We start from the raw sequence: 23036 nt of genomic DNA on the forward strand, positions 1-23036 counted from the left end.
GACCTTAAACTTTTGAACAGTAGTGAAGGTTTGAATCTAATTGGTGTACCCTTATGCAACAAAAATATATTTCTCAATATATTACATGACAATATATTTAATGTGTCTCCATATATTGTGAAATTTACATAGTAATATATATCATGATATATTATATAAAAATATATTTAATATATGTAAGTGATATATTGCAATATATTATACAATACTGCAATTATTGCCGTTTTCATATATTGATTAAATACATCTCATTATACTATTTAATATATCCCATAATATATTGGAAATATATGAAGTAATATATTGATGCATATATTCTAAATGTATGTAATATATTGAAGTATATATTGGCAATATAGTAATATGTTGATACATATATTTTAAATGTATGTAATATATTGATACATATATTCTACATGTATGTAATAGATTGCAGTATATATTGGCAATATATGGAGTAATATGTTGATACATATATTCTATATGTATGTAATATAGTGCAGTATATATTGGCAATATATGGAGTAATATGTTGATACATATATTTTAAATGTATGTAATATATTGATACATATATTCTATATGTATGTAATATATTGCAGTATACATTGGCAATATATGGAGTAATATGTTGATACATATGTTCTATATGTATGTAATATATTGCAGTATATATTGGCAATATATGGAGTAATATGTTGATAAATATATTCTAAATGTATGTAATATATTGCAGTATATATTGGCAATATATGGAGTAATATGTTGATACATATATTCTTTATGTATGTAATATATTGCAGTATATATTGGCAATATATGGAGTAATATGTTGATACATATATTCTTTATGTATGTAATATATTGCAGTATATATTGGCAATATATGGAGTAATATGTTGATACATATATTCTTTATGTATGTAATATATTGCAGTATATATTGGCAATATATGGAGTAATATGTAGATAAATATAATCTTAATGTATGTAATATATTGCAGTATATATTGGCGATATATGGAGTAATATGTTGATGCATATATTCTTTATGTATGCAATATATTGCAGTATATTGTAAAATACATGAGTAATATGTTGATACATATATTCTATATATATGTCATTTATTGCAGAATATTGATAAATATAAATAATTGCCGCTTTTAATATATTGCACGTGAATATAATATATGTGTTTATATATCTCAAAATATATGCAATATTATATTTATAAATATCCGCCATATTGTATTCCGATTGATATGCAAAAATGTATTAACAATATATGTACAGATATAGTGTCACATGTATGTTTACTATATGGTAGAATATATTTTAAATAATATGTAAAATTATATAGAAATATATACATAAAAATATCTACACACATTTATACCACATATTAACACAGACTAATGGATAATCTATCAAAAGCCACCTTTATTTTCTTTAATCAGGCACACATACTAAAACTAATTTTAGGTAGAGAGCTAAACAGACCTATTACAACCACAAGAGGTTTTGCACATGGTCAGACAATGTGGTTTGCTTTACATTACATAAATGTCTTGCATTACATTAACATAAATTACATTTTAAAAGAGTGACATAAAACAGAAAATATACAAAATATAAATTAAAGCAATTTTAAATTACCAAGGTCTATTTATTTCAAACTTTCAGCAGTGCCGTTATACAGTTAAAATACAATATAAACAAAATGCACAGACAATAATAGATAAATAAATAATAAACAAACTTTCAAGGAGCTTTGGCAATGTGTAAAAGCAAAGAAATAAAATGCCAAAAGAACAGGCCTTTATCCTGGCTAGGAGTCCATCTTGGCTCTTCACTGATTGAAATGACTTATATACCCATGCTTTTGCACTTCACCTGGTGTCTTAGCTCGCATATTCTACTGTTGATGGATTTTCTAACATCAGCTTCGGCCGTGGAAACTGGTTTAAAACAGCATCTGTGGAACAAAACAACAATGATTACTCTCTCCCTTCTCACTCCTTCCCCTCTGGTTCACAAAAATCTCTCCTGGAAGAGATGCAATCAAAACTGGAAAGCACCACTTCTGAAAACTATGTACCTTGTAAACTTGAAGTTTTTCCTGGGTTGAGAGCATGCCAACGATCAGTCTCCTTCTCGAGTTTTACTGGTGGTTAGCAAACAGCTTTTAGGTGCAGTACCGCCACCTACTGATTAGGAGTATGAGTTAGGACTATAGGTCAGGACCTATCAGCCTCCTTGTTGCTAGTCTCTCTTATGTGTCCTGTCCTCTCCTCACACCTGAATCTCAGCTTCCTACTCAAGCATTATGCTCCATCGCCTTTGGCATGCGTTCTGGTTGAAGCAGTCTGTGCTGAGTAGAGTACTGACAAACGTAGAAAATGAAAGAAATGTCTCTGCTGTTTCAATAAAACTGTTATTTGTGTAATGCAGATTTTTGTCTTCAATATTTTCTTTAGGCTATATGCCATGCATATTCATGAATATGCTGTAGTTGTTTATTTGGAAAGTAAAAATTGTTAAATCATATATACATACATACATAGCACATGCATATATTCATGGGCATTGCTAGATATAAAGCTCTACTGGGGCACAGGCCCCTCATTTTTTGCTGACTTTTTTTGAAAGCCTGCTGTGTGCAAGAAGTGTGCAACACTTCTATACAATGTCCTTTGCTTAACCCACTATTCTACAGTTCAACAGTTACTGCAAAAGATACATATATACAAGTATAATCTTCATTATACCTAACATTATTACACATTTCTTGAAACTATGCCTCATATTCTCAAAACAGTAAAGACAATTCCATAAAGTCACACACAATACTCCAAACATCATATTTTCAGTTCAAAATGAAGCTCTACACTCAAAACCATTCACTCTTACTGAAATACCAAACTTTTCCTTCAGACAATACACACAAGCTTTCAAAAACACACACACTACAACATAGTATTACACACTGGTGCAATCAATTCAAAACAATATTTCCAAAACTGGTAAGTTGCTTGTGGTTCTCCCCCTCAAAAACCTTTTCACATGACCAAAAAGACACAATCAATGTATGCATTAGCACATTTTATTCATTCATGTGCTATACACAGCACTACTGTAATTTTTTTATTATTTCGCCTCAACATCCCGTCTTAGTTATGGGTCAGGCCAGAGAATCTCATTCACATCACAGGCTATATTGGTCCTAGCCAAACAGCGAGGGTAAAATCCTCTTGCCTGATCCACCCTCTGCATTCATCTGCTGATAGGTCTATCTGTATGGAAGGCAATTTGATGCATTTCTTTATTCCAGTAGCATAGTCCAACAGTTTATGCACACTAATGTAACTGTATAGCGCAGTCTTACTGTAAGTACACCTATCTCTTTTCCTCCCTGAAGCCTCTGAAGATTGAGGCATAAGTGAAGCGACTCAAATTAGGCTTTATTCGTTGCTCAGCCTCCATCATAGTTATACCATGGACCAGGACATGGTCAACTAGAGTGGCTTGAATTTCACCTTGAAATTGCTTGTCACCTTGCCCTTCATCTCCTTCCTCCTCTTTCACCACGTCCTCCTCCTCTTCCTCCTCCTTCACCACGTCCTCCTCCTTTCCCTTCTCCTCTCCCTCCTCCTATTCCTACTCCTCCTCCTCGGCCTATTTCTTCATCATGTCCTCTCCCTTCACCTTCACCTTCACCATGTCCTCTTTCTCCTCCTTCTACACGTCCTCCTTCTTTCCCTCCTCCTCTTCCTCTCCCTCCTCCTCTTCCTCCTCCTTCTCCTCGACCTATTCCTTCATTTCTCTGTGGATCCATTGTTTCAAAGCTCAATGAACAGATTCAGGCCCTTTTATGTATCTATTGAAGGATCTGATTGCTGTGTGTTCAATTTTGACTTTTAGTGTTTCCAGCTTGGTAATTGTTTGCTAAGCTGTGCTGACTTGAGTGAACAGTATTGAATGCTAGTGCTTTCCATATGACCAGATGGTGTAAGCACTGAGAAATGTAAGGATTTGTGTGTAGAGTTTTGAAGTAACAGTTTACCAAAACTGACTCATGTGTTAACCCAGGTGAAAAAGTAGTACACTTCCATAGTGTATTTAAAGTGCTTTATTTTCGCACACTAATTTTGTACTTAATATACTAAAAATTAATCTTTAGTACTTCTTAAGATGTTCTTAAGATCATCCTAGTGCACTTCACTGTGCTATTTTGAGGCACCATAAATATGAACTAAAATGTGCTAAAAATGTAATTAAAAAATTTATTTAGGTACCACTTGTAGTAAACTTGAAACCCATCTTTGTATAAAAGTTGTGTTCAAGTTCAATACAAGTGTAAACCAAACACATTTTTTTATACAGAGAGAGTATGTTAAAAGTGCATGTTAGTTCATATTCGTGGTGCCTCGGAGTAGCACAGTGAAGTACACTTGGATGATCTTAAGAACATCTTACATCTGTCTCAGTAACAATTCAATTCTACAGACTTGACAAGGTTTTCCTGAGATTTTTCCTCTAATGTTTCAGACCTGACCGGGTGAGGATGTAGTTTGTCTTACCTCCTTAAAACTCATCATCTCTCTTGTCTGCTTCGCTTTCCCTGCTTTGCACAAAACATGTTAATCTAAAGAAGCCAATAATGATCGAGTCAAAATAAGATTATCATTATTATTTAGAAACTTACTTTAGTCTAGTTATGTTTTCGTAAGCTAACTCGCGTGGCGTCACCTTTTGAATGTGGTTGTGTGCAGATGAACGCAAAGACGTGCATGGACATGGATACAGTACGTGTGTGCACGAGTCAATGCGACTGCTTCGTCGCTTTTACAAGCGTAAATTGGGTAACTACATTGCATATAGATCCGTTTTTGCCGGGATTATCTTTGTATAGGAATACACTAGTTAACTGCTAAAATTTAAACTTGAGATTTACACCAGGACACAAAAGATTTACACTGGGGCATGTGCCCCAGTAAAAGGGATCTAGCAACGAATATTTGCAGTATATTAAATCATATAAAGACAAAATATTACATGGAAAAACATAGTGCCCTTTTTGGTCTTGGTTACAATATATTTTGTATCAATATATACATGTATGGTCTATTCATATACTGCAATATAATGGAAAATATACATATTACAGTTTTTTACGATTGCTATGACAGATTTTTCAATACTTTTAACAAGTTTTCAAAACTCTTAACACAGTTAGCACTACATCCACCTATGTAAGCTATACTATTTACACATTTATTGTTGCTTTAACACAAAATGCATACAATTAACACAAATTTAAAATGCTTTAATTTCTTTTACAGACAAGCTCAAACAAGACCAAAACAATAGATTTTAAATGTCAAATTTGCAAATGCTTTCACACAGTATGTCAAAACAGATAACATCATGTGCTAAACCTCACTTATAGTCAAAGTAAACAGCTGTTTATATGATGACTTGAAACATAAATATATTCCCTGTATTTTATTCCATTGGGATTGAAAAACAACTTATTGTACCAATGCAAATATATAAATCACAGCTGATTCCCACCTAGGAAACACACTCAAGTTCTTTCAATTGCATGACTATATAGTATACAATAGTGTAAAGGACGGCCTCTTTAGGTCCATCTTGTGTGGAAAAGGAACAATATGAGCAACACACACAAAAAAAGATATATGTCTGCACAAGTCAATGGAAGACCACCCGGACAGTTTTCCTCAAGTCCCACCTGGATGCAATAGATGGTGCATTCCCAGACATTATACCTGAACACTGTCAGAGGTGGATAAGACATGGCAAAAGATAATTTCCAAGATGCCTTGCCAGAGAAGATATCAGGTGTGATGTGAATGAGAACATGTGTCCAAATAGAAACACAATTTTCAGTGGCTTTTTCTGTTTGTATTTTTTTTTTATTTTTACTTTTTTACTGTAAAAGGAAGCAATATTGAATATGTTTGTTATCTTGCAGTAATGTCCTGTTGTAAATACTGTAAAGTCTTTACTGTAGCAATTCTGTCTACTTTTTTCATAAAACGTACTCTAAGACAGATGATTAATTTTTGTCTTGAATTTCTGTAGCAAAACAAACATAATACATGCATTTACTAAACCCAACTAAACAAAAATATAAACAAGTTTTCAAAAGAAACTGTAGCACAAAACTTAGTCTATAATCAATTCAATCTACTGTCTATTGTATAAGGACAGACTTACACATAAACTTATGCAGTTTTTGTTTTTCCATCTTATGTTTGTGTTTTTCTTGACATTGTGTTATGATTGACTAAATGTTTCTGTTGGAAGAAAACATGTGTTGGTGATCTGGTATAACTAGTTGATTCTGAAACATGTTTACAGTGTTTTTGTAAACAGTGTGAGAGTTTAGTTTACAATGTGTGATTTTGAAGATAAAATTAATTGTTTTGCCAGTTGTGTGTTTTAGGTGTGTTGATGCGTTAAGAGTTTAGAAAATTTGTTAAAAGTATTGAAAAAAGTGTCATAGCAATTGGAAAAAACTGTAAATCCTATATATGGGAATATACTGCCTAATATATTACATGATATTTTCTATGCATATATTACAATATATTGGGAAATATAAATATTAAATCCGATATATGGGAATATATTGCCTAATATATTACATGATATTTTCCAATATACTGCAGTATATTTTTGTTGCATAAGGGTATTGCATCTCATATTGTAGGCTGTTTGCTGCACACTGTCAAAAATAAAGGTACGAAGCTGTCACTGGGGCAGTACCCTTTAAAAAAGGTCCTAATATGTACCATTTAGGTACAAATATGTACCTTTAAAGGTACATTTTGGCAGTTCAAAGTACTAATATGCACTCTTTGGGTACAAAGGTGTACCTTTTTGAAAGGGTACTGTCCCAGTGACAACTTTTGTACCTTTTTTTCTGAGAGTGCATAAACATTAACTCTCCCCTTCCCTCCTTCTCTTTGTCTGCTCATCTTTTGCTGGCTTTCCAAATGATAATTTAGTTTGTTGCAGCCTTTTCATTTGCTTTATTAGATCAGAATTACAGACGTGGAAAGGCTTTACTCGGCATACTGTAAGTTGCACGTTGCATAAACATTCTTGCCTTTTTTGCATACTATTCTGGTATAAAAGCAGTGCTTATCATACTTTGTGTTTGCGACCGCTACCTTTGAGCTTGTTGTACTTGCCATCGCTCATCGCTCTGTCGGGCAGACTGCACGTGAGGACCGGGCTGCTTGTGAGTGTCTAGCAGCAGCACCCACTGCTCGTTGAGTGAAGAGAATGATACATGCTCTCGCGTCAGTCTCCAACCACGCCAGAAAAGATCGCTAGATTTGTCATTTTTCGCTTTTTTTAAGTCGCTAAAGGGGTTTAAAATGGCTAAATCTATGCACTTCTGATCCTTAGCCTCCTCTCTACATTTGATCTAGTTCTTTCTCTAAATCACATTTTTTCTTTAAAAATCGACCTTTTGCACCTCCTTTCCTGAGCTATCATTTTTAAGCCAAAAGGAAATTGAGATGTTTGGTTAAATCATATAGGACATATTAGAACATATAGAACATGTTACTAACTATGAACTAATGTAACATTTCCGTCTCTATTTCTTGGAACCGATATACCCAGAGTAAACAAGTTTTGAGTTCAGTGTTAATCTGATGATAAGTTAACCCTGCTTTCTGGAATACATCCCTGGGTATGTCACGACTGACCAATCAAGAACATTGTGTTGTGTTGGCATGTTATACTTCAGTTTTCTTGCCCAGTCTGTTGGTGAAGACTGTTGACCAATCATTTCCGACAAAACTTCCTGATTCTCACTATAAAAACTTTGAGTCCAGTGTAAGCAGATGTGGTCTGTCAGACACACGACTGAGTGAAAGATCTTCACACTTCACAATCTATTCAGGACTCTGTCTTTACACTGTTGATGTACTTCTGTAAACTTCAGAGAAATGTTGATCATCTTTGGACTAATGCTGGTTCTCCTTCAGACTGGCTCATGTAAGTAAATGATCATCTCTAGCTGTATGTTATGATGCTGTTTAATCACATTTGGGCAGCTATACACAAAAAAAGATGGTGCTAAATTGCACTAAAAGTGTTTTATTGCCTTGTAATAATAGGGGAAACCCTTTAAGTGCTATAGCACCCATCATTTAACAGCACCTTTGTCAATTGGCGTTATGTAGTACCATAAATTGTAACCACTTACACCGACATAGCACCATTTGACAAAATAGAACTGAAATCAGATGCTCCACTGATTAAATATAATGTCTGTCTTATACATTTCTTTATGTTTAAGACTTTTAATTATGTGAGTTAATTTGTGATATGTTGCTTTGCTGGTTTTAAATTATGATGAAAGTAATATTTATACTAGCAGAAAACATAAAGGGGTGGTTTCCCAGACAGGGATTATCTTAAGCCAGGACTTGGCCTTAGTTTACTTCCTAACTAAATACATTATTTGTGTGCATTTTGAGGCAAAACAAAGAGTACTGATGTATTTTAAGATATGTCAGTGCAAGTTTTTGTTTGGACAGCTCTTAATTATTTTTAAGTCTAGGACTAATCTAATCCCTGTCTGGAAAACTGCCCCTTAAAGTCTATTATAATAAAACATGTTGAAATGTTTCTGTTGTCAGATGTTTTTGTGTGTGTTTTGTTCTACAGGTGTGGATCAGATCTGCAGTTTTAATCAGACAGAAACCTGTTATTGTTGGACTTTATGGGTCCATTGCATGTTCATAATTAGAGGAAAGACACGGTATTAAAATTAAGTTATTTATTGATCAGATATGAAAAAGTTTTACAGCGCTGGGTTGTTTCAAGGCCCCATGTGGCAAGCAACCAACCCCAGCTTACGGAAATACATGAATATTTATATGATATGTGACGTCGTTCTTTCTTCAAATCTCTCCTCCCCATAACAGGCGGTTCTCATCTCATTATCTGACTCCATTACTACACCCTGCTTCGGCCTGTGGGGGTATATAACACACAAACATACAGAACACCTTGTGCCCTAGAGCATTTCATCCTTATATGGCGATGTCTTATTACAGGGCAATCTTCTACATTATTCATGGGCACAAAGGCATAATCATTTACATATTTTAATACATTAATAGTCATGACAACATTTAATTTTATAAATCCAAACACTTCTATATGTAATAATCTGGAAATGAATGATTATTAGTGAATTGGTATCAAAAGCATGTATTTCTTTTGTCTGTGTGTTTTCTCCTTCCAGCGTTGTTCTTATTTTGGCTATCACCAGCAGCTGCAAGGTCGGTCCTTGGTTCAACCGAAACCACAACCTTGCAGCCTTTACACACACACAGACAACTCTCATATTTTCAGCACAGGAATCAATTTTGTAAAGGCACACATAAGCTGAATTATAATAATATGATTAGTAGAATACATTTGAACAACATCAAATTCCACAATTCCCTCTCTTGACCTCTGAAAGAGGTCACACATTCTCTTCGTCCTCCTCATCCAGGTTCTGTAGGCCTAATAGGGCATACTATATGGCGGGGGTGCATCATCTTTCTTTTCTATTGCAGATATTATCAATCTGTTACACAGAGACCTGAGGCAAGGGACACAACAACATCCACAAGTGACCAGTATGGCCACAAATACTCCAATGGACACTACTATAGAGGTTACTATTGCCCTCCACAGTCTATCACACTGCATAAATCAAAGGTTCATAACGTCGTTGAATTTTTTGTGTAATTTAATTCGATTCCCCCATATCTCTTTAAGCACTGATCTTGTGGTGTTGTTTTGGACCTCTTGTCAATTTTCAGATTATTTCCATTGTTTATGCTAAATATTATGGTGATTATAATTGCAGCTATAACCCCTAGGGCCCACAGAACCTTGCAATCACCATATAGCTTCATCTCTGTGGAAAAAATACACTTATGCCTATTGGCTAATACTCAAATAACAATCATAAGTTCAAAAAGGAAAAAGAAAATTAAAATGTAAAATTAATACTGTAAAATTTTATAAGAAACTTAGAAATTAAATTCAAAAGGAAACATTGAAATGTAAGATTATATAAGAAACTTAAGAAATTCGAAATTCGAAGGTCAATATGGTATATAGCTACCCAGATTAGAATGAATAAACCGTAATTGTGATGTTCAGGTCCCTGAACACTTCTGTCAGGATTTCCAGCACTTTGACTTTGTGGAAATCCACTTTATCCAGGCCACACCCCAGCCGGGGAGTGGATACACTTGTTATGTTTTCTTTCTCACCACTCTCTCATACATCTGAGGCTGTGGGTAAAGTTCTCATATGTTGGTAAATCAGTATAATTTTGTTTTGTTAAATGAAAAATCAATCTGCCGTCGTCCTCATGGGTAACTGCACATTCACCTGTGTGTTTGTTCTGTCTTACAACCTTTTGTGGTTCTGTTGCAGGGCTGGAAAAAATGTCACCTTTTTTATGCACAATTTTACAGAGTGTTTGTTGACTTTATTGTTGGTGTTGTGTGAGTGTTACCCCTGATGTTTCACTTCCTGTGATTCACTTTCACTTTCAACACTCTCCCTCTCTTGGACCTGAGTCCTCAGGTCCACACCGATTTCTGTGAGAGACCTGCTGGGAAAATCACATTTAACACAAGAAGAGAGATGGAACCAGGTGTCGCCTTTGACCTGTAGCTCGACACCATGTTAGGTTTTTGCTTTTACTCTCGGTGGCCTGGACCGTCTCGGTTCGGCCCAGCACCGTCTGAACACCTTCACTTTCACTCAATCATCATTTGTAACAGCTTGGTCGTTGTCCCGGTGTCGTTTAGCCTGGCAGGAAAAATGTTTAATCACAGCAGTTAGTTTGTAAATATAAACAGCATCAGTTAGTGGCAGGATTATATCCTGCACCAAGGCGTTCCGTGGGCCTGGAAACTGTCGATCTGTAAGCAATTCAAAGGATGTGAAATCAGAAATCCTGTTAACAGAAGAGCGAATAGACATTAATGCAATAGGTAATACCTCAAGTCATGTTATTTTTGTCTGTGCACAGATGTTGTCAAGTCAAGTTTTAATGTCAAAGTCAGGTTCATTATTTCAGCTTTGCTCTGTCATTGGGGTGATAAGCAGCCCCGAAACTATATGTCAATTCCAGTACGTGTTTGTCAATTTTGTCAGATCTAACTTTGTCTTGGGAAACCATGGTTGGGGATATAAGTGGTTTATTAGGCAGTTGACAACAACCACTTCATTAGGTACCTTCACAGCCTGTATTATATGTCAGGCTTCGCTAGCATTTATTTATTATAGGCCGGCCTTTCCTGGTTTCTAACCCACCTATCTGCCATATGGCAGTTCCATATATACTGTACCAATCACATATGCATAGTCACTATAAAAAATCACCCTCTCTTCACCAGTGTAGTGCAAGGCTTTGATAACAGCTATCATTTCAGCTGTCTGTGCTGACTGCTTACCCTCCAATTTACCACTCACTCTAGTCACAAAATCACCCTCAACCTGGTCAACCACATCAAACCCTGCCTTTAGCGTACCATCTGATGCTCTAAAACAAAGCCATCCATAAATAGCGTGAGTACCGGTGGGGGAGTTGTCAGTGGTACCGCGAACAAACCATCTCTCAATTTGTTTGCTTTTTCAGTCAATGGTATGCAGTCATATGGCTCACCCTCAGTGATTAGATCAGTCATGTTTACACCCTCATAGACATAATTTTAGGTTTGACTGGCCAGGATTTTGGTAGACTTTCTCTATGACACCGTTTTGTATATTGGTGAATACCTTGTTATCTATTGTTTGCTGAAGTTTATAAGGCCCAAAAATGACAGCATGTCTTTCACAGTCTCTGGTCCTGGGCCAGACATAAGGCTCTGTCTCTCCATGGTTTAATTAGCCATTCATTTGTTCCCCGTCCGTCCGGGGGCACATTACAACATTGACAGGTCATAGTAATAATAATAATAATAATAATTCCTTACATTTATATAGCGCTTTTTCTCAGTACTCAAAGCGCTTTACATATGAACGGAGGAATCTCCTCAACCACTACCAATGTGCAGCATCCACCTGGATGATGCGACGGCAGCCATATTGCGCCAGACCGCTCACCACACACCAGCTTATTAGTGGAGAGGAGACCGAGTGATATAGCCAATTAGTATGAGGGATGATTAGTAGGCCAATGGGCAAGTTTGGCCAGGATGCCGGGGCACACCCCTACTCTTTTCGAAGGACATCCTGGGATTTTTAATGACCACAGAGAGTCAGGACCTCGGTTTAACGTCTCATACGAAGGACGGTGCTTTTTTGACAGTATAGTGTCCCCATCACTATACTGGGGTGTTAGGACCCACACAGACCACAGGGTGAGCACCCCCTGCTGGTCTCACTAACACCACTACCAGCAGCAACCTGGTTTTCCCAGGTGGTCTCCCATCCAAGTACTGACCAGGCTCAGCCCTGCTTAGCTTCAGTGGGCAAGCTGTCTTGGGCTACAGGGTGATATGGCTGCTGGTGATATGGCTGCTAGTAATTTCCAGGTCCCTATCTATTATTAACTAGTGTGTTGGAGGAATACAGAAATGCGTGCGAACTAGACTGGTTTGCTACCTTATTGGGTAGTTGATTTGTTAATAGTCACTTTTAAATTTTACCATAAACCCATTATCCCCACCGTTGTTAAAATTTTTTTTTTTTTTTTTTTTTTTTTATTTTTTTACGGTGGACTATTTAGGCTCATTTTCCCATTCCTCTCATGGTGGGTTCCTGTGTACCCCTTCATTCATCCGCACCACCCCATTGGGCCCATGTTGGGTGCATAGGCGCCATTAAATTTGGTTGTGGTAGGTTGTGCTGTGTCGGTGACCCCCTGCCATAGTCACCGGCTCCACGCCCGGCCCCACCTCCTCGGGGACCCCATCCCCCCGCAGGTGGTCCGTTAAGTGGGCTAGCACCTGAATTTTGAGGCTGTGACCAAATGTTAGGACAATTTCGTCCCCAGTGTCCTTCCTGTCCACACACATAACATGCATTCCTACCAAAAGCACCATAACCACCCCTATTGGGTCCACCCCTTCCCCTAGGGCCTCCTCTGTTTTGCTGATAACCTCCCCATGGGTTTCCCATATATGGTGGTCCTGTATACGGGTCTTGTGGGCCATAAGGGTATGGATTGGGATATTGATTAGGCTGTGGGGCATGCGGTGTAGCTGTGGTGGTGATTGGTTGGGCCTGCTGTGGCATTTGTTTCTTTTTTGTGTTAGCTTGCTTGGCCTGTTCTAGCTGTAGCTTTAACAGCTCATTCTTAAGCTTATCTACTTCTGCAAGGTCTTTATTTGTTTTGTCTATGGCCCTGTCTGTATGGTATACTAGGTGTCTTTCCCATGTGTTATCGTTGGCTATGGGGATATCTGGATTATTTTCCATGATTTGTTTTACACCCGGTGGGGCACCTGCCATTACTGCTGATCTAAAAACATCACGGGTAACTGGATTGTTTATACTGTTTTCCTCAACCAGCTGTTCCCATTCTGCAGCACACCTAAAGTAGTAAGCTGCCCCTGTCTCATCTGGTTTGATTTTAAACTTAATGTTTTGATATACTGTTGGTGGAGTAGGAAACTGCGCCCTCAAGGCTTTACCTATTGCGGTACTCACTGTGGTGTATGCCGTGTCATTGTCATATGTTGTTATGTCAGCGTTTTGTTCAAAATCTTTTACTTGTGCATTGGTTAAAATTTGACCCAACAGACACCTGATGTCACCCAGAGCCAGTACTGTGCCATGACATAAAGTGGTTAGTTTATTTAACCATCTGCCCCCTCCACTAGTGATGGGTGGGAGTTTACTCATTATAGCAGTGAGATCACTATGTGTCCATGGTTGATATTTTTTAGTTCCTTTGTGCAACACTATGGGATATTGTGTACCATCTACCTCCTTTTGTTCCCTATCTCCAAAAAGCTGTGCGGTGGGTGTGGGGACTACGTTCGGCTGTACTTGTGGTGGCTTGTTTGCTATTTGGTGGGATGTTATCCACTGATTAAATTGATGTTCTCGTTCATTGTCTATGTCTGATCTCTCTGCATTCACTTTAGTCTGTGGTGGGTGTTCACTGGTTGGGTGGTAGTTTATACCAGACCTGGTGCCTGACCTTTCAAGAAACATCTCACCTTGCATGGTAACCTTTAAGGGTTCCTTTGAATGTATTAGGTGATGCTTTTCACGATCCTGCTCTAATACCATACTTCTTAACTGTTTCAATTCCCTCTGCATACCTGTCACCCTTCTTTGTTCTTTGCTATCTCTTTAGGGTACCGATGGTTCTGAACCATTACTACGACCACTTGGTGCTTTGGAGTGTGCACCGCGTTCCTTCTGTTCACTGGCTTCAGAGCGGTCATCAACGCCTTCCTCTTCCTCATTGTCTATGTTGGGACTAACTATAGGATCACCCTCAAAGCCCCCACATGCTCCATGTGTAACATGTACACCACTACCACTGGGTGGGTGTATCACTGGTGTCTTTGGTGTATATGGCTGCAAGAAATCAATGGGTTTTTCAACAACCCTAGACCTCCTGGGAGAAGACATAAACTCTCCCTGTTTAATGACAGTTTGTCTTAATTTGTACAGCTCATGTTTTATTTCTTTTAGTTCATCACTGTCCTCTACATCTACCTGACCGCTATTAATTTGAAACACAGGCTGTTGCATCGGGGCCTTGGCTGCCTCATACAGAAGAGGTGTGTGCAAAGAGGGGTAGATCGATTTCACTAGGGGTGGGGCTGAAGGAGGAGCCGTATGCGTCACACCTGAATCTGGCTGACTGTTTCCGGTTTCAGCTTCCTCTTGCTTTGCAGCTGCACCACTGTCAACTTCCCCTTTTTTCTTTGATTTTATAGCCTGCATAGCGGCAGCTACCACAGCCAACTTAGTCCACAATCGTAACTCTTTCTCTAGGCCTGTCACACTTTTTCCTTTACCAAACCATTTTTTCCCTTCTTTCTGTACAGTCTCAATTTTATGTACTACTCTGTGTTCCATAGCAAAAACAATAGGTGCAAGAGGAACCTTCTTTCTCTCCTCAGCCTCCCAACAGTTCTCTTCTCTTAATATTTTCCACCCCAATTCAATTTCCTTCTGTCTTTTTTTAACATCTTTCGGATCAGTTTGGGCCATCAGCAGTTTTACCATTTTTTGCCATTGTATGTACACTGGTGGACAATCGTACTCATCACATTTCTTTTGAAACTCTGCCATTTTGTAAAATATTCACAGATCAATAAAACCAACAATGTTATAATCAACACAATTACGTAAAGAATATTCACAAGCCTAAGATATATTACACCAATAAAAGTTTTAAAAACCGGTTCACACAATTCAACTGGTACTTAGTAGTATCTAAAATACTACGGGACTCCAACCCAAATTTACCTTTATGGGACCTTTCACCCAAAGGACCATTCAACCTGGTTGGTACTTTATACTGTCTAGTACAGTAAGGGACTCCAACCCAAATTTACCTTTATGGGACCTTTCACCCAAAGGACCATTCAACCTGGTTGGTACTTTATACTGTCTAGTACAGTAAGGGACTCCAACCCAAATTTACCTTTATGGGACCTTTCACCCAAAGGACCATTCAACCTGGTTGGTACTTTATACTGTCTAATACAGTAAGGGACTCCAACCCAATTTTACCATTATCATTCTCTTATAAAAACCCCAAAATATTCTCCCACTGATTTAAAAAATTTAAAGTTTTTCACTCTGATCTTTTATTCAATTATTTAAGTTCAGTTTGGATCTCCACGTCAACACAATCAATTTGGTTTATATCCAATAGCAGAATTTGATAAAACAGGTTTCTGCTTACCTTATTTTAGTAGAGCGCTCTTTTTGTGTTGAAATGGAGCCCTCCCTTACTCTGGTTTCTTCAATGTGAAACCGTCCTTCCTCTCACTCTCTCCTTTCCCTCCAAAGAACGTCGGGGTCACCAATTGTTGGACTTTATGGGTCCATTGCATGTTCATAATTAGAGGAAAGACACGGTATTAAAATTAAGTTATTTATTGATCAGATATGAAAAAGTTTTACAGCGCTGGGTTGTTTCAAGGCCCCATGTGGCAAGCAACCAACCCCAGCTTACGGAAATATATGAATATTTATCTGATATGTGACGTCGTTCTTTCTTCAAATCTCTCCTCCCCATAACAGGCGGTTCTCATCTCATTATCTGACTCCATTACTACACCCTGCTTCGGCCTGTGGGGGTATATAACACACAAACATACAGAACACCTTGTGCCCTAGAGCATTTCATCCTTATATGGCGATGTCTTATTACAGGGCAATCTTCTACATTATTCATGGGCACAAAGACATAATCATTTATATATTTTAATACATTAATATTCATGACAACATTTAATTTTATAAATCCAAACACTTCTATATGTAATAATCTGGAAATGAATGATTATTAGTGAATTGGTATCAAAAGCATGTATTTCTTTTGTCTGTGTGTTTTCTCCTTCCAGCGTTGTTCTTATTTTGGCTATCACCAGCAGCTGCAAGGTCGGTCCTACGTTCAACCGAAACCACGACCTTGCAGCCTTTACACACACACACAGACAACTCTCATATTTTCAGCACAGGAATCAATTTTGTAAAGGCACACATAAGCTGAATTATAATAATATGATTAGTAGAATACATTTGAACAACATCAAATTCCACATTATGCAGCTCTGAAAGGCAAACTCTCTCTGCAAATGATTCAGGATATTCAGATATCTTTACTGGAATTAATGAAAGAAAACAATAGAATTTGTAAAATAGTAAAGGACAAAATGGTTAAATGTGGTCTTTATAGTAACAGACCTGACTTTATCATCAGTGATGGCATTGTGATTATAAACAATGTGACCAGAGCAGATTCAGGGAGATACACATTACATCTTTATGACTTACTGGGCAAACAAATACCTACTTCAGGACTTCAAGTGAATGTTGAAGGTAAAGTAACTCTCTATCAGAATAAATATTATCACACTTTCTCTAGAGATCTTTTCTACACAGTGTACACTGCATATACTGTCTATGAATCAAATTAGTATCTAAACCAGTGTGTATTATGCAGAAATATTTTTATTACACATTGTTACATTGATGTCACATTACACTCTTAAAAAAAATGGTTCTATATCAAACCAGAAATGGTTCTATCACCCGCTTCATATATGGAACCCCCAAATGGTTCAATAAAGAACCACTTTAATGGGTTCATTAAAAAGAACCCCAAATGGTTCTTTGAATCAAAGTTAGATGGTTCTATTTAGAACCATTAAAGGTTCTTTATTATTATGAGTAATTTATTATTGATAAGAAATTATAACCAATCCAGAAAATTATAAAAGTTTATTATTTATTAATTTTATTATACAGAAATATAAATCTATAAAAATTACTTAAAATCACATCTCTTTATTCTGTATTAGACAGCAAAACTTTAGTTTACATTTAAAATGTCTCATTACATTCAACCATTTAGTTATTTAATTATTTCCATTAAGCATTTTCACTTTTTAATAAACATACATACGTTTATACATAAATAAATAAATTGCATCTCTGTATTAAACACTCCAAGAAAACTTGTTCAAGTTATTTCCCTTACGCATAGATACTGTACAGTATATGCAGTACTAATTTTTAGTAAATTACATGTGTCTGAAATGATGAAAAGAAATCACGGTAACACTTTACAATAAGGTTCACAAGTTAACATTAGTTAGCTACACTAGTCAACATGAACTAATAATGAACTGCACTTATACAGCCTTTATTAATCTTTGTTAATGTTAATTTCAACAATTACTTATACTTTATTAAAATCTTGTTAACATTAGTTAATGCACTCTGAACTAACATGAACAAGCAATTAAAGCTTAAATTTGAATTAACTAACATTAACAAAGATGAATAAATACTGTAACAAATGTATTGCTCATGGTTTGTTCAAGTTAGTTAATACATTAACTAATGTTAACTAATGAACCTTATTGTAAAGTGTTACCGAAATCACAATGCATTTAAAGACAATTCATGAACAATCTATTAAATAGAATGACAATTTACACAAGTTGATTGTACATTTGTTTTGTACAGGTATTAAAACTTAAGCATATATTTTATAAATTAAAGTCACTGTGTGCTTTATGGCAAAAGGGTATTGAACATTGAGGAGAAAAAAAAACGCAAACAGTTGTCACAGAGTGACTATGCGGGGCGGAACCAAAAGGAGAGTGAAGAGGTTCCGCCCGGACCAGTTTGTACAGACACCGGCACTTCCGGGTTCCCCGGGAATCCCTGCACTCGCTGAAACAAGGCACAGCTGTGTGAGTGACGTGGCGAGCGATGGTTGGGGATATAAAGAGAGAAGGTAGAAGTTACTGGAAGTAAACTTCCGCCTTGGGCAGCACAACGAAGACCAGCCTCCGAAGAGTCCGCAGGCTCTGCTGATCCGGCGACCGCTAGGTAGCGGGCGGAAAGAGTGCGGGGCTGGTCCGGGCGAAAGGACGGCGTGGTTGTGTATAGGAAGTTAATTGTCAGAGTGAAGTTTGATCGCGTTGGATATACGCTGCAGATGCCGGCTGGGTTGTTAGTCGTTCGGGTGCTGAAATACGTAGTTCTGCTACGGCTGGGAGCTGTGGAGGGAGAAGAAACACTGTTCAACAGTCAAGTCAGAACCTCTTGAAACGGAAATACACAAAGCTTTCTTGAAGATGTGTGCTGTGTCCTTGTCGTCCGTACTCACCTTAGGAGGGTCTTGGACCTTTGTGGATGCCATCAGGGGCCGCCGCGACGGTGTGTGCCCAACCCAGCCAGATACGCTCTGTAGCGGTGTTCGAGGTGGAGTCACGTGGAAATCCTACGTCCCTGGCCCCTTAATACTCCCCCTGAGGGCGAGAAGCGAGATTTTTAGATTCCCTTTCCCATTCCCCACTTTAGTTTTAGATAATTTAAATAAAGTTTCTATTTTTATATTTTACTTATCTCTGGTTTGTCTGGTCATTGGGGTGCTTTGGGACCTCCTCAAGGTGGAACTAGGAGGAGCGTGATCCGCGACAGGGGCGGTCCGCTTCTCCGACCTGTGACACAGTCATTCCACAGCCTGTGATGTCAATGTCTTCCACATATTAAGTTCACATTGTCCATTATACAGTTGATACTTTCAGATTTGAGAAGATCAGGAGAGCCGTTGAACACTATGGTTGGTGTGGGACCTTTGGGTTCCTGTAAAACAAACATTTCACCTTTTAAGTGCTTTTTACCAATTAACAGAAGCCATCAAATAGACTTAAAATTATCCCATAATAACACAAATAAAGTATGACAACTAGGCAAGCGACACTCACGAACCAACAAGACTCATAATAATTGATGTGGAGCTGTATGCTATTTAAGGGAAAACAGAGTAATATTTTTATATTTGCATTGAATGCTACTTTAAATAAAGTGCCTCAAATGCTAACTAAATTACAGAAGACTTACACTATTTACACAGTAAAGGAAGCTGGGATTTTCTTGAAATAATGCTTGCAATAACAGAAGTGCAGCATTCCTCACCAGACCTACAAAGATACAAATTATTGTACATTAGGTACAGATATCAATTACAGGGACGTTTTACTCAAAAAAGAAAACTCATTCACTCACTCGTTATTTCAAACGTTCACAGCTTTCTTTCTTCAGCAGAACACTAACACAAAAAAAGATTTTGAAGAATGTCTGTAACCGAACAACTCAATTTAATGGACACAAAACCAATGCAGGTCAATGGGCACCATTGTTGTTCGATTACCATACTTTTTCAAAATATCTTCTGTTGTGTTCTGCTGAAGAAAGTGACGATAATTTTAATTTGTGGGTAAACTTTAACTCTTTCTCAGCCAGCGTCTCTTAATTAACAAGTTTACTCTTCAATAGCAAGGAAAAAGTTTATACTAACATTATTTTCATATTTTCACTTATACAATTTATAGGTGCTAGAACCTTTACATTGACAAGGCAAATAAGGCTACTTTACACTGGACAAAGAACAAGCACCTTCTGTGGTTTCCTCTCCAGTGAGATTGGCGTAGAGATGTTTTTTACTTCCTTCTTTTGCACTCCTGATGATGTTTGGCGCCATTTTATTTAGAGATGTTTCCATGTTCTTCACCAAGTCTGTTCCAAACCTCATTGTCATTCCATGCAGCATCTTAAAACACAAAATCTTTATATATCCACTTTCAGACAAACAAGTTCCTTAAAGTCTACATTAACTTGAGGTTGCAATTGATGTATTTTTCAAAACACAATGTTCAATAAAAAAATTAGTGTGAAATATACAGAATTTAAATTAAGTCCTCAAACACTTTACAGTCTTTAATGCTAAATTCTAAATGAAATACATACAGTAAGAATTATCATTAAAGCTACAAAACACAGATTTCTTTTATTTTGCTCTTTGATGAACATTAGTGACAGTCAGGTTTACGAGGTCTTTTAAGCACCTTACCTTTTTGCATCAATGGGGTTTATATTTAAAAGCCAGTGACGTGTCTGACCATTTATTAACCATGGTTATCTGTGAGGGAGAGGAAAAAAGCATATAAATTACACTTCACAAACCAAATACACATAAAAACCTGAACACGTTTGGTTTTTAAAACATTTGAATGTTAAATGTTAGTGTCTTAACAGCTACCATCACATTAATTATTTGTGTGCATCACAGAAAACATGCCATCTAGACTTGTTGCGGATACGAACGCTGCACTGCAATCGTGCATTAATACAGACCGGCGGAATGTTCTCAACTGTGGCCAGCAGTTTCCACTTTCCTTCCGAGTTTAGCTCCAACCCTGATAAAACACTCGTGAACAAGCGAAAAATACTCACGGAATATGTGTAAAACTGCGACAAACATTTACATACTGTATAATTTCCCTTCCACCGTCTTTCACCTGGTTCCTTTGACCACGCGCTTCACTGAAATTGCTGTCTCGAATTTCGTCTCCTTACAACACAGCTGTCTTATTGTGATTGGCAATTTAAGTAAAAATGACAAAGAAATAAAGCAGGACTGTAACGTAATTCATTAAAACCCGGAACAAAATGTATTTAACAGAGCTTTTATAACTGACGGTTGACGAAGCCCGCCAGTGCTTCAACGTTACCAGCAGTATTTTTTAACTGAGGTAAATATTATAAATGTAGCTTCTAGGATCATTATTTAGCACAACGCCTACTCTTACAAAATAAATATTAACTAATTATACTAAATGTTTCAGTAATATTGTTTCAAAAATGTAAAGTTTAACGTACTTACCTCATGGACAGGGTACAAACAAGCAGAAATGCCGGTGTTGTGTCGAACTCAGTTCCCCCTATGTTTCCCTTTAGTGTGGTGCTTTTATGGCGTTTTCGTCACGTTACATTTAGAAAGATTAAAGATTTGAATTGGTTATACTAAAAAGGCATAATATCATGTATTTTATAATAGAATTTATTAAATATTTCATGCATTTGACAGTTTTCTATTAAGGTATTTCTTTTAAAATATAGCCTGTCTTTTTCTTTTTTTTTCCTTTACTGGTTGTTTTAAAAATGTAATGTTTGCATACATAATTAAATAAATATTATACATATAATATGATTCATACTGTAAAAATAATTGACTTACCATTAAGAACAATACAGATACATTACAGAAATGCACACACCAACCCACACATATACATCTCAGTAGCCATTAAAACTTTAAATATATAAATAATAAAACCTATAACGTGATAAAAACGCCATAAAAACACTACACTGAAGGGAAAAATAGGGGGAACATAGGGGGAACAGACTTCGACACAACACCGGTCCCGAGTCCGAACTCCTCACCTCAGTTTGAAAAAAAACTGTCACGTCACGAGGCTCATCTTCTGGTGCAACGCAAATATACGCCCCAGAGGGCACTTTTGCGATTATTTGTTTTTAATGCCCCTTCAGGTTAAATTAAACAAACATTGACAATATAGAATGTACAAAATAAAGAAAACACCTGATAATTCACCAGAAACGCAAACTGCACTGTAAGTTTCATGCTAATGTACAAACTTGCATAAAAAAGCTCACAGGAAATAAATCATACACTAAATATTAATAGCCTATTTGTTGACTCTCTTTTTTTTTTTGACCACAGCCTATTGACACAAAAAGGTTTGTGAATGAGTTGTGTAGGTTTGTAAATGAGTTGTGTAGGTCTGCAATTATTGTGTAATCTTTAGTTTACACTTCAGTCAGAAAACGTGAATTATAGAACCATTTTAATAAAAATGGTTCTTTGCCTTCCAAGGGTTCTATATGGAACCCTTTTTTTGGTAAAAGGTTCTATTGGCCAAGTATAGAACCCAACGGTTCTATATAGAACCTCAAGGAACCTTTTTTTTTAGAGTGTACATGAGATGTTTAATTCAGCAAATGGTATCCACTTATCATCCAGTTGCAGTTATTTTACAGGTGTATTTCCCTTAAAAGCTCCTTTCGTTTCCTTTCGTAAGTTAAAATAACAAATGACTGTCATTATATGCTTTTTAGAAAACTTTACAACAAGATGCTGTAGTTAGAAGAACCATTAATCATGCTCTTGATGTAGACTGCACCTGTTTATTTAGTATTACTGTACATGCAAACAGATATGAGCGTGCTATACATACACACTGCAGAAATAGTATGAGTAGTATGCAATTCTGAACCCTGTATGTGTTGTATTTATCATGTGACTCCCTCCAGCTCCTATTGGCTCAGTGAAAGTGTCAGTCGAATGCATCAATGAGGAGTGGGTGGTATCCTGCTCCTCTGAGGGGGATTCACTCTTCTTCAACTGGACTCTGAATGGACAACCACTAACACAAGAAAATAAGACC

The 23036-nt window shown here is 36.9% G+C and overlaps 1 pseudogene; it reads right to left on the bottom strand.

Moving 5' to 3' along the window:
- Positions 1-12464: 12464 nt before the first annotated feature.
- On the bottom strand, positions 12465-12581 carry LOC141350136 (5S ribosomal RNA; annotated as a pseudogene).
- Positions 12582-23036: the final 10455 nt, after the last annotated feature.

This window comes from Misgurnus anguillicaudatus, chromosome 16 (genome assembly GCF_027580225.2).
Source record: "Misgurnus anguillicaudatus chromosome 16, ASM2758022v2, whole genome shotgun sequence".
Classification (NCBI taxonomy): domain Eukaryota; kingdom Metazoa; phylum Chordata; class Actinopteri; order Cypriniformes; family Cobitidae; genus Misgurnus; species Misgurnus anguillicaudatus.